This window comes from Mauremys mutica, unplaced genomic scaffold (genome assembly GCF_020497125.1).
Source record: "Mauremys mutica isolate MM-2020 ecotype Southern unplaced genomic scaffold, ASM2049712v1 Super-Scaffold_100391, whole genome shotgun sequence".
NCBI classification, from domain to species: domain Eukaryota; kingdom Metazoa; phylum Chordata; order Testudines; family Geoemydidae; genus Mauremys; species Mauremys mutica.
This window is the reverse complement of record NW_025423327.1, coordinates 158,814-168,044: the sequence shown is the minus strand read 5'-3', so window position 1 is coordinate 168,044 and position 9,231 is coordinate 158,814.

The window sequence follows — 9,231 nt, the reverse complement described above, 5'->3', positions numbered from 1 at the left end:
CCCCACAGGCGGCAGCCTGGGGCCGCGGGGCCTTCAACCCCCCCAACCTGCCCCTGCTAGATCCTGGAGCTACAAATACTCCCTCTTCTGCAATCTATGGGGCGAGAGGCAAACACCAGCGGCCCCTCTGGAGCCCTGCTAGGATCCGAGCCTCACTTCGGTGCCTGGCCAGGTTTACCTGGATCCTCCAAGTCAGACGAATCTCCCATAGGTCGGAGCTGCGGGCCTGGGCCCTGGGTCACCTGGACCGACAAGCCAGGGGCCAGAACAGACACCCAAGAAGAGCTGGATAAAGGTCTAGTTAGCAGCGCGCGCTCCTCCTTTTCTCTCTCTCCCGTGTCTAAACGGAGCGGATCCGAATTCGCCCGGGCTGGATTGCTTCCAAGCTGCCTCTCTAAGAATCCTCCTGTGGCTTTCAGTGCCCCGCAGCGGCTTTGTGGATTCTTTTGCCTAATTTAATTAATTGGGCTGCACTGGGTTATTAGTGCTTGACATCCCCCGCCCCCCCGGTCTCTTTTGTTTGATCCCTTCCCTCTTGGCATCCCGGAAGTGAAACGTCCGCGGTGTCTTAAACGCGAGTTTCGTGACGTGGAGACATCTCTCTCCAGGCTAATGACACGCAGATTCAGTCCTGAGATGCCCGCCGGCCCTTGCCACCAGGCATCGATGTGATTCTCCCGCCAGCCCCACTCCCATCTGTGGGGATCCCTCAGCCCCCAGCGTCCCCTCCCCCATCCTGGACTCGCTGCCTGGTCCTTCCCTTCGCCCCGCCCCCCACCCCGACCTCCTTCCCCCCCTCATCGCCCCGCCCCTAACTGATTCCAACCCATTTCTCCATGGCTGGGCCCCACTTCCCCCCCCCCACTGCCCCAGTCCATCCCCAGGGTGTGAGGTTCCTCATCTCCAATCTCTGCTACCCCCAACCTGCCGGGTTCCCCTTTCCAGCCACTGTGGGGTCCTGCAACCCGCCCCCACCCATCCACTCTGGGCTCTCTAAATCCCACATTCCCACAATGCACCTTGGTAACCCCACCCTCCTCCGTCCCTAATCCCCCTAGTCCCTTCCCTTGGGTCCTCCTGGACACCCCAACCCACAGTCAGGCCCCCTTTTCTGCCTGAACTTGAAGGCTAAAAATGGACTTTTTAAAACAAATGAAAGGGGAGATTTTTGTATCCTCATTGGGTTCCTAGATTGGAGCCTCATTGTGTTGGGCACTGCAGATACCCCATCCAAGAGTGGGTGCCCTAGTTATGCCAAGCACTGCAGAGACCCTGACCGAGGGTGGGGGCCCTGATTCTGCCAGGTATTATACAACTCAGAGTGAGAGAGAGAGTCCTTGCTGCCAACAGCTCACAGGTGAAATAGACAAAAGTGTGGGAGGGCGGTTCCCGTTTTACAGATAGGGAAACTGAGGCCTGGAGATGTACTGTAATTTGTCCATGTTTGCACAGAAAATAATGGGACCAAACTGGGAACTGAATCCAAATTTTCTGAATCACAGCCTGGCCTTTAACCACGAGCCAAGCGTTGTTGATTGCATGGCAGAGGCCTCAATGGAAATTTTCAGAATCTCCGTCATTGGAGGATTTTAAGAAGGGGTTATACAAACACCTGTCAGGGATGGCCTAGGGATACTTGGTCCTGACTCTCGGGATCCCTCCCTGCCCCACCTTTCTATACGATTCAGTGGATCGTCCTATTTATAATGACCAAACTTTTCTCTCTGGAATTATCCGTTAAATGTTTATTATCCCCGGTCTTGCCTGGGGTAGAATGGAAGAGGAGAAAAACCTCTCTCAACAGAGGATGCAAACGTCAGTTTGGTCTCCCTTCATGTTTTACTGAAGCTTAGAGGGAGGAAGACACATGACCTGCCTAATATGGTAGAGAGGTCAGAGAGTTTATTTCATTTGGGGCTGTGATTATAAGCGGAAGAGTGGTTGTCACTACCCCCCAATGTGGGGCTTTAATGCACAACCATGGGATTTAAAGTGCTATGTGCTACCAACTGAGCTAGCCAGGTTTGAGTCTCTTCAGCTGCCCAGTCTCCATGTAGAAGGAGCCCTGAGGGTGTTTATTTGTGAGCTGAGGTTCCCTGTCTGACATTTGCCTTCTTTCCTGGTTTATGTCTCCAGCGAGCAAACCGGAGCTGTCACAAGGCTGGTTAGATGCTGCTTTCTAGCCCAGAGAGCTGGGGTTGATTTAGCATGCTGTCGCCATCAGCTGGTCAGAGTAACCAGGGTGGGAGGGTGGAATTTAGGATTCTCCTACCAGGGGGAGGTGCTGTTGGACTCATCTAGTGGGGGAGAGTCTGAAAAAGCTTCTCAGCTCCCAGAGAGGGGGAAGACAAGCTGGTTCCCCGTATGCCACACACACATTTTCACAGGGAATCAGGCCCTCCTTGGGAAAAACTCAAAAGAAGCCCAGGCCCAGGAGTGTCAGAGAAGGGAATCACTGTTTGCTTTAGGAGATGGGTGAGGGAAACCTGCAGGTCCTTAGATCCCTCCAGCGCCTGATAGAACCATTTGTGGGGAAGGTCTGGGGAAGTGGACGAGGACAAGGAGACGGGAAAAGGGCTCGCAGCTGTTGTGCAATCACCATGCTCCCAGCAGAAGGGTCCGGGGGGTTCAGCACTTTGGCTGCTTGTTGGGGACACAGAACTCACAAGTTGGCAAAGCTCAGAGCCCCGTTACATGGTGTCAGACTGTGATCAGCTCACACCCAGGGGGAGCAACACCCCTCCCTTGGTCTCTATGCCAGAGCTCCTATCAGCTCAGTGTCTGAGTGCGGGAAAAGCTTTAATTGGCACTCACAGCTTATCACACATCGTAGAATCCACACAGAAGAGACGCCCTACACATGCTCCGAGTGCGGGAAAAGCTTCATTGAGTGCTCAGACCTTGTCAGACATCGCAGAATCCACAGTGGAGAGAGACCCTACACATGATCTGCATTTGGGAAAAGCTTCAATCAGAGGTCATTCCCTATTAGATATCAGAAAATCCAAATGGGAGAGAACTGTAAGAAATGCCTTGATTAGGGCTGGCCAAAGATTCGTTTTTAAAAAAAAATCACATTTGCTAATTCCAATATAGTGATCTTTGCACCATCTTCACCGTGGTCTCTCAGCTCCCCCAGATGAGTTACCTGCTTCTGCCTTTTGCAGCTCACACCACTTTGGGGTCAGTCCTGTGATCTTTTCTATCAACTCCTTTCCTTTTGACTCGTAGGAGTCTGTGTCTCTCCAGCCAGGAATGTTCATCAGCTCCAGGTGGGGGAGAGAGGTTTGATTCCCAACAAGCAACACTGAGGCAAAAGCTACCTGGGCCTTCCATCCACTAGGGCTGCACATGGCGTTGGCTGCTCAAGTTAGTGATCTTGGGGTAAAAAGTCAGTTATAGTTGTAGAGTGGATGCAGCCCAGGGGCAGTGGTTGGCATTAGCTTTCCCCTGGACCTGACCTAAACTCCATCACTTTTCCTAGTCTAAACAAACCCTGAGCATCACAGTTATACTATTCCCCCATTTCACAGCAATTGTTAGTCATCGAGTTCCCCCTTTGGAAACAAATTGTTTCATTCCCAGTTGCTCTGATGTTGCTTCAGGTTGTGCTGGGGAGCAGATATTTTTCCTACCATTTTCCTCACTTAAAATATATTGAACTATAACGAAGAGCAGCAACAGGGCAGGGATAGGGGAAAATGTCATTTCACCCTCTGTCACAACAGAAGAAGATAGGGTAAGTCAGAGGGATTCCGTTATTCCCCATCACCATTCCAATCCCTCTGCTGTTCAGTTCGTTAGGTCAGTATTTTTTCTAGCGGTCTGGGAAGAGGATTCCCTAGTAAATGACTTTTAACTAAGCACGATACCCCTGCATTGGGCTTCCAAAGCAGTTGTGGCCAGGCCCTGCAGGAGGTTGCTCCTGAAGAGATCTCCTTCCTAATCCGGTGCGTGTTGCCTATTATTTGGGAAATGCAATTACTATCTAGGTAGAGATGGGAAAATGGAAGTGATGTTTCTGTTCAGCTCACCCCTGGGAGATGCTGCAAATATGTAGAAAATGAAATCCGTGTTGAATGTGACATAGCTGCAGAAAGAGACCTATTTTCCATAGATACCTGACATTTGGTGTTTTACAGGGATTCTAAACCGCACCTGAATTTAGTCCCTAATTTAAATCTGTGCCACCAGATTAAAGAAATGAAAGGGCATATTTGGGGGAGTTGTGCCTCACTATCGCTACTGATCTGTTGTGTGGTTGGTGAAGAATTCTACACCAGAGACGTGTAAAATTACTCCAAGTAAGGTCAAAGATTTGACAAGCACTCAGGTAGAAATTGCAGGTAGTGGTGGTTGATTTTCACCCCGGAGATGGAAGCTATGGTGACCTGTGGCCTAGGTAAACTATTTTTAGAACCCTGCTCCCTAGTTAAGTGACATTAGACACACTCCTAAAGGACGCCATGATTAAATTGGGCACAACTGTCTTTTACCATTTGGATCCAAAGTTTCATGAAGCACAGAAACAGCTGATTCCTTCAGAGCCATTCCATGCCTATGGGCCCCAATCTGGCTGTCTTGTTGGACAAGAAGCACTTCCGTGCTGGGCAAACGATGGTAGCCAATGAGGGAATGTATCAGATTCGAAGTTCAGATTGCAGGATACTTGAATGCTGAGTCCAGAGTCTCTGGTTTAGTCCAGGCCTGCACAACTCATAAAGCGGCGAGGGCAATATTGCTCCAAAGAAAACAGCTGAGGGTTGAACCCCCCCGGTCCCACTAACCCCCCCCCATGCCGCTGAAATACCCCCCAAATGCCACGCAGCCCTCCCAAAACAACCCCCCCCAGCACCGCCTGCCCCATGGAAACAAACCCTCCTTCCCCAGCACTGCTCTGCCAAAACAGTGGTATTGCACCTTGGTAATATGTTATAGCAGGCCCCTAAGGTAGTGTAATTAAGGTAAAAGAAAAATGTCCTTTTGCTAGACGTAGAATAAGATCTTCCCCCCACGTTGTAATCAGTTGCCCTGTTGAATGAATGAGGTGGGACTGAGGAAGGTGTAGAAGGTCAGCCACTGACTCACCACTCGCCTTCTCAGCCCCCCCACCCCCCGCTCACCTCCTCAGCCCCCCTCTACTGCCGCCAGCTCACCCCCCCACACTGCCTTCCTGCTCGCCTCCTCAGCCCCCCACAGCTCACCTGCCTGCCCGCCCCCCGCCTCAGCCCCCCCCCCCGCAGCTCACCTGACCCCCCCCACTGCCTGCCTGCTCGCCTCCTCAGCCCCCCACGGCTCACCTGCCTGCCCGCCCACCGCCTCAGCTCTCCTCCCCCACCGCCAGCTCACCTGACCCCCCACCAATGCCCTCCTGCTCGCCTCCTCAGACCCCCACTCCCCCGGCTCACCTGCTCCCCTGCTCACCTCAGCTCCCCCATCCCCGGCTCGCATATTCACCCCCTGCCACTGCCCTTCCGCTCTCCTCCTCAGCCTCCCACCCCCCCCCCCCGGGCAGTGATGAGCTGCCAAAATCTTAATAACCGGTTCCCTCCTCACCCCACACCGGGGTCATGGCCCACCCCCGCCCCCCGGGACTTCTGCCCCATCCAACCCCCCACGTTCCTTGACACCCCCCCAGGACCCCTACCCCATCCACCCTTCCCTGTCCCCTGACTGCCCCCCGTCACCCCATCCAACCCCTTCTCTCATTCCTGATGGCCCCCCTGGGACCCTTGCCCCATCCAACCACCCCTTCTCCCTATCCCCTGACCGCCCCTGGAACCCCTGCCCCTGATTGTTCGTGTGGGAAGCCTGGGAGGGCTGAGAAGCAAATGGTGGCTCAGGCCCAGGGAGGCAGAGGGGAGGTGGGTGAGCTGGTGTGGGGAGCGGTTCCCCTGTGCGCCCCCCGGGTTACCTGCTGCGGTGCGGGTGGCCCGCCTGCCCCAGCTCACCTTGTCTCTGTCTCCACCTTGCTGGACCTGAGCATGAAGCCGCCAAACCGCTTCTCTTCCCGCCAAGGCTTCCTGCGCGAACAGCTGATTTGCGGGAAGCAGGGGGGAGGGGGGAAAGTGGGACGGGGCATTCAGGGGGGAGGCAGAGCGGAGGTAAGCTGGGGCCAGCCGCCAGCTCACCTGCTCCCCAGCCACTGCCTGCCCGCTCGTCTCCTCAGGCCCTCTACCCTGCCGCCAGCTCACCTGTCCCCCCGCCACTGCCCACCCGCTCACCTCCTCCACCCCCCCTTCCTCACCAGCTATTGTGTCATACAGGAGACCTGTGCTATGTAGGGGGTCAGATTAGATGCTCTAATGGTCTTTTGTGGCCATAAAGTCGACTAATTTCTGAATAACTGAGTGTAGCATAGGGAGCAGCGTCTGATGTTTTCTGGTCTGTCCAGCTTCCTTCCTAGAACGAATGTTCCTTGAGTGGGGTGATCCACAGGAAGTAGCTCAAACCTCCACAGATTTGGGGTTCATAGGAATGGAGCAACTCCTTTGATTGTCCAACAGGTACATTCCTAGGGGTTAAAGCAAAGAAACAGTGAAAGTATATGGCAATAAAGATTGTTTTCTGTGTGTCTTAAGGCAGGCATTGGTCCCTTGGAAGGGAGGTGGAAGGATGCCATATCTTATACTAACATGCCAACTTTTCCTAAACTTAAGGCTGGATCAGTGGGAAGAACATCTCCCTACAGAAGAGACTAACACAATAGGAACAGGGATTCTTTGTTCAATCTGCAACTCTGAATAAGACACAATTATTTAGTTCTTAGCTCCAACACCTGGCAATTTTCTGACCAGGCCTATCTTAGCAAGCAAGGCTTTCTGTTTACCCAGCTTTCTCTTAGCTGATCACTATTTGCTAGGCCTCTGGTCCCTTGACCATACTCTGGACTTTGGGTCTGGAAAAGAGCTGGCACAATCCATAGACGAGGTTGTTATATAAAATGCACATGGATTTTAACCATTCACATTCAGTAATGGTGAAGTTCTTGATTCAGGCTTGTAGCAGTGATGGAATAAACTGCAGGTTCAATTCAAGTTTCTGGAGTCCATCCACAGCTGGGCTAGGCCATTCAGTCCTTTGTACAGAGCTTCAGTTTGTAGCAAAGTCCCTCCAGGGGTATGAAGCAGGATTGAAGACAAGATGGAGATGAGGCATCAGCCTTTTATAGTCTCTTGCCATGTGGTCTTTGCTTTCTTTGTCCCAAGGACAGTCTATCCAGCATGTGGCATAGAAAAACCTTAGAGTTCTCTCCATAGGCAGGTCCCTGCATACCTTGCTGAGTGACAAGGGATATCTGCCTTCTCTCAATGGGTCGATTGTATAGCTGATGGTCCTTAATGGGCCATCAAGCAGGTTAGGCAGAACTGACACCAACTTGTCTGGCTGGGGTGTTCCCTGGAAGCAGAGCACAAGTTTGAAATACGGACAGCACAGAGCCAATATTCATAACGTCAACTACAAGAATGATGTCAAGTATCAGAGGGGTAGCCGTGTTAGTCTGGTTCTGTAGAAGCAGCAAAGAGTCCTGTGGCACCTTATAGACTAACAGACGTTTTACAGCATGAGCTTTCGTGGGTGAATACCCACTTCTTCAGATGCAAGTGGTGGAAATTACCAGGGGCAGGTTTATATGTGCAAGCAAGAAGCAAGCTAGAGATAATGAGGTTAGATCAATCAGGGAGGATGAGGCCCTGTTCTAGCAGTTGAAGTGTGAAAACCAAGGGAGGAGAAACTGGTTCTGTAGTTGGCAAGCCATTCACAGTCTTTGTTTAATCCTGAGCTGATGGTGTCAAATTTGCAGATGAACTGGAGCTCAGCAGTTTCTCTTTGAAGTCTGGTCCTGAAGTTTATGAAGATTATGCCTTACTCTATCAAAGAAACTGAGGAACCACCTGATCAGCATCCTATACAGCAAACAGGAAAACATCAAAAAAGAGCTCTCTAACCTGGAGACCCTCATCAATAACCAAACTTCCATACAAACGGACTTCACTGAAATAAGACAGGAGATCTACATTACTCACTTCACCTCTCTACAAAGGAAAAAGGACTGTAAGCTGTCTAAACTCCTGCCTGCTACATGGGGCCACAACCGTGATACCCCTAACCCACCCAGCAATATTGTCAATCTATCCAACCACACACTCAGCCCAGAAGAACAGTCTGTCCTATCTCGGGGACTCTCTTTCTGCCCTGCCACCCCCACCAACATGATACAGTTCTGCGGCGATCTGGAAGCCTACTTTCGCCGTCTCCGACTCAAAGAATACTTCCAGGACAACACTGAACAGTGCACTGATACACAGTTACCCTCCCACCAACAGCACAAAAAGAAGAACTCCACATGGACTCCTCCTGAGGGTCGAAATGACAGTCTGGACCTATACATTGAATGCTTCCGCCGACGTGCACAGGCAGAAATTGTGGAAAAACAACATCGCTTGCCTCATAACCTAAGTCGTGCAGAACGCAATGCCATCCACAGCCTCAGAAACCATCCTGACATTATAATCAAAGAGGCTGATAAAGGAGGTGCTGTTGTCATCATGAACAGGTCTGACTACCAAAAGGAGGCCGCCAGACAACTCTCCAATACCAAATTCTACAGGCCACTTCCCTCAGATCCCACTGAGGAATACACTAAGAAACTGCACCATCTACTCAGGACACTCCCTACACTTACACCGGAACAAATAAACATACCCTTAGAGCCCCGACCAGGGCTATTCTATCTACTGCCCAAAATCCACAAACCTGGAAATCCTGGACGCCCCATCATCTCGGGCATTGGAACTCTCACTGAAGGACTGTCTGGATATGTGGACTCTCTACTCAGACCCTATGCCACCAGCACTCCCAGCTATCTCCGTGACACCACTGATTTCCTGAGGAAACTACAATGCATTGGTGACCTTCCAGAAAACACCATCCTGGCCACCATGGATGTAGAGGCTCTCTACACCAACATCCCACACGCTGATGGAATACAAGCTGTCAGGAACTGTATCCCTGATGATGCCACAGCACAACTGGTTGCTGAGCTCTGTGCCTTTATCCTCAGACACAACTATTTCAAATTTGATGACAACATATATCTCCAGATCAGTGGCACTGCTATGGGCACCCGCATGGCCCCACAATATGCCAATATTTTTATGGCTGACCTGGAACAACGCTTCCTCAGCTCCCGTCCACTCACGCCCCTTCTCTACCTACGCTACATTGATG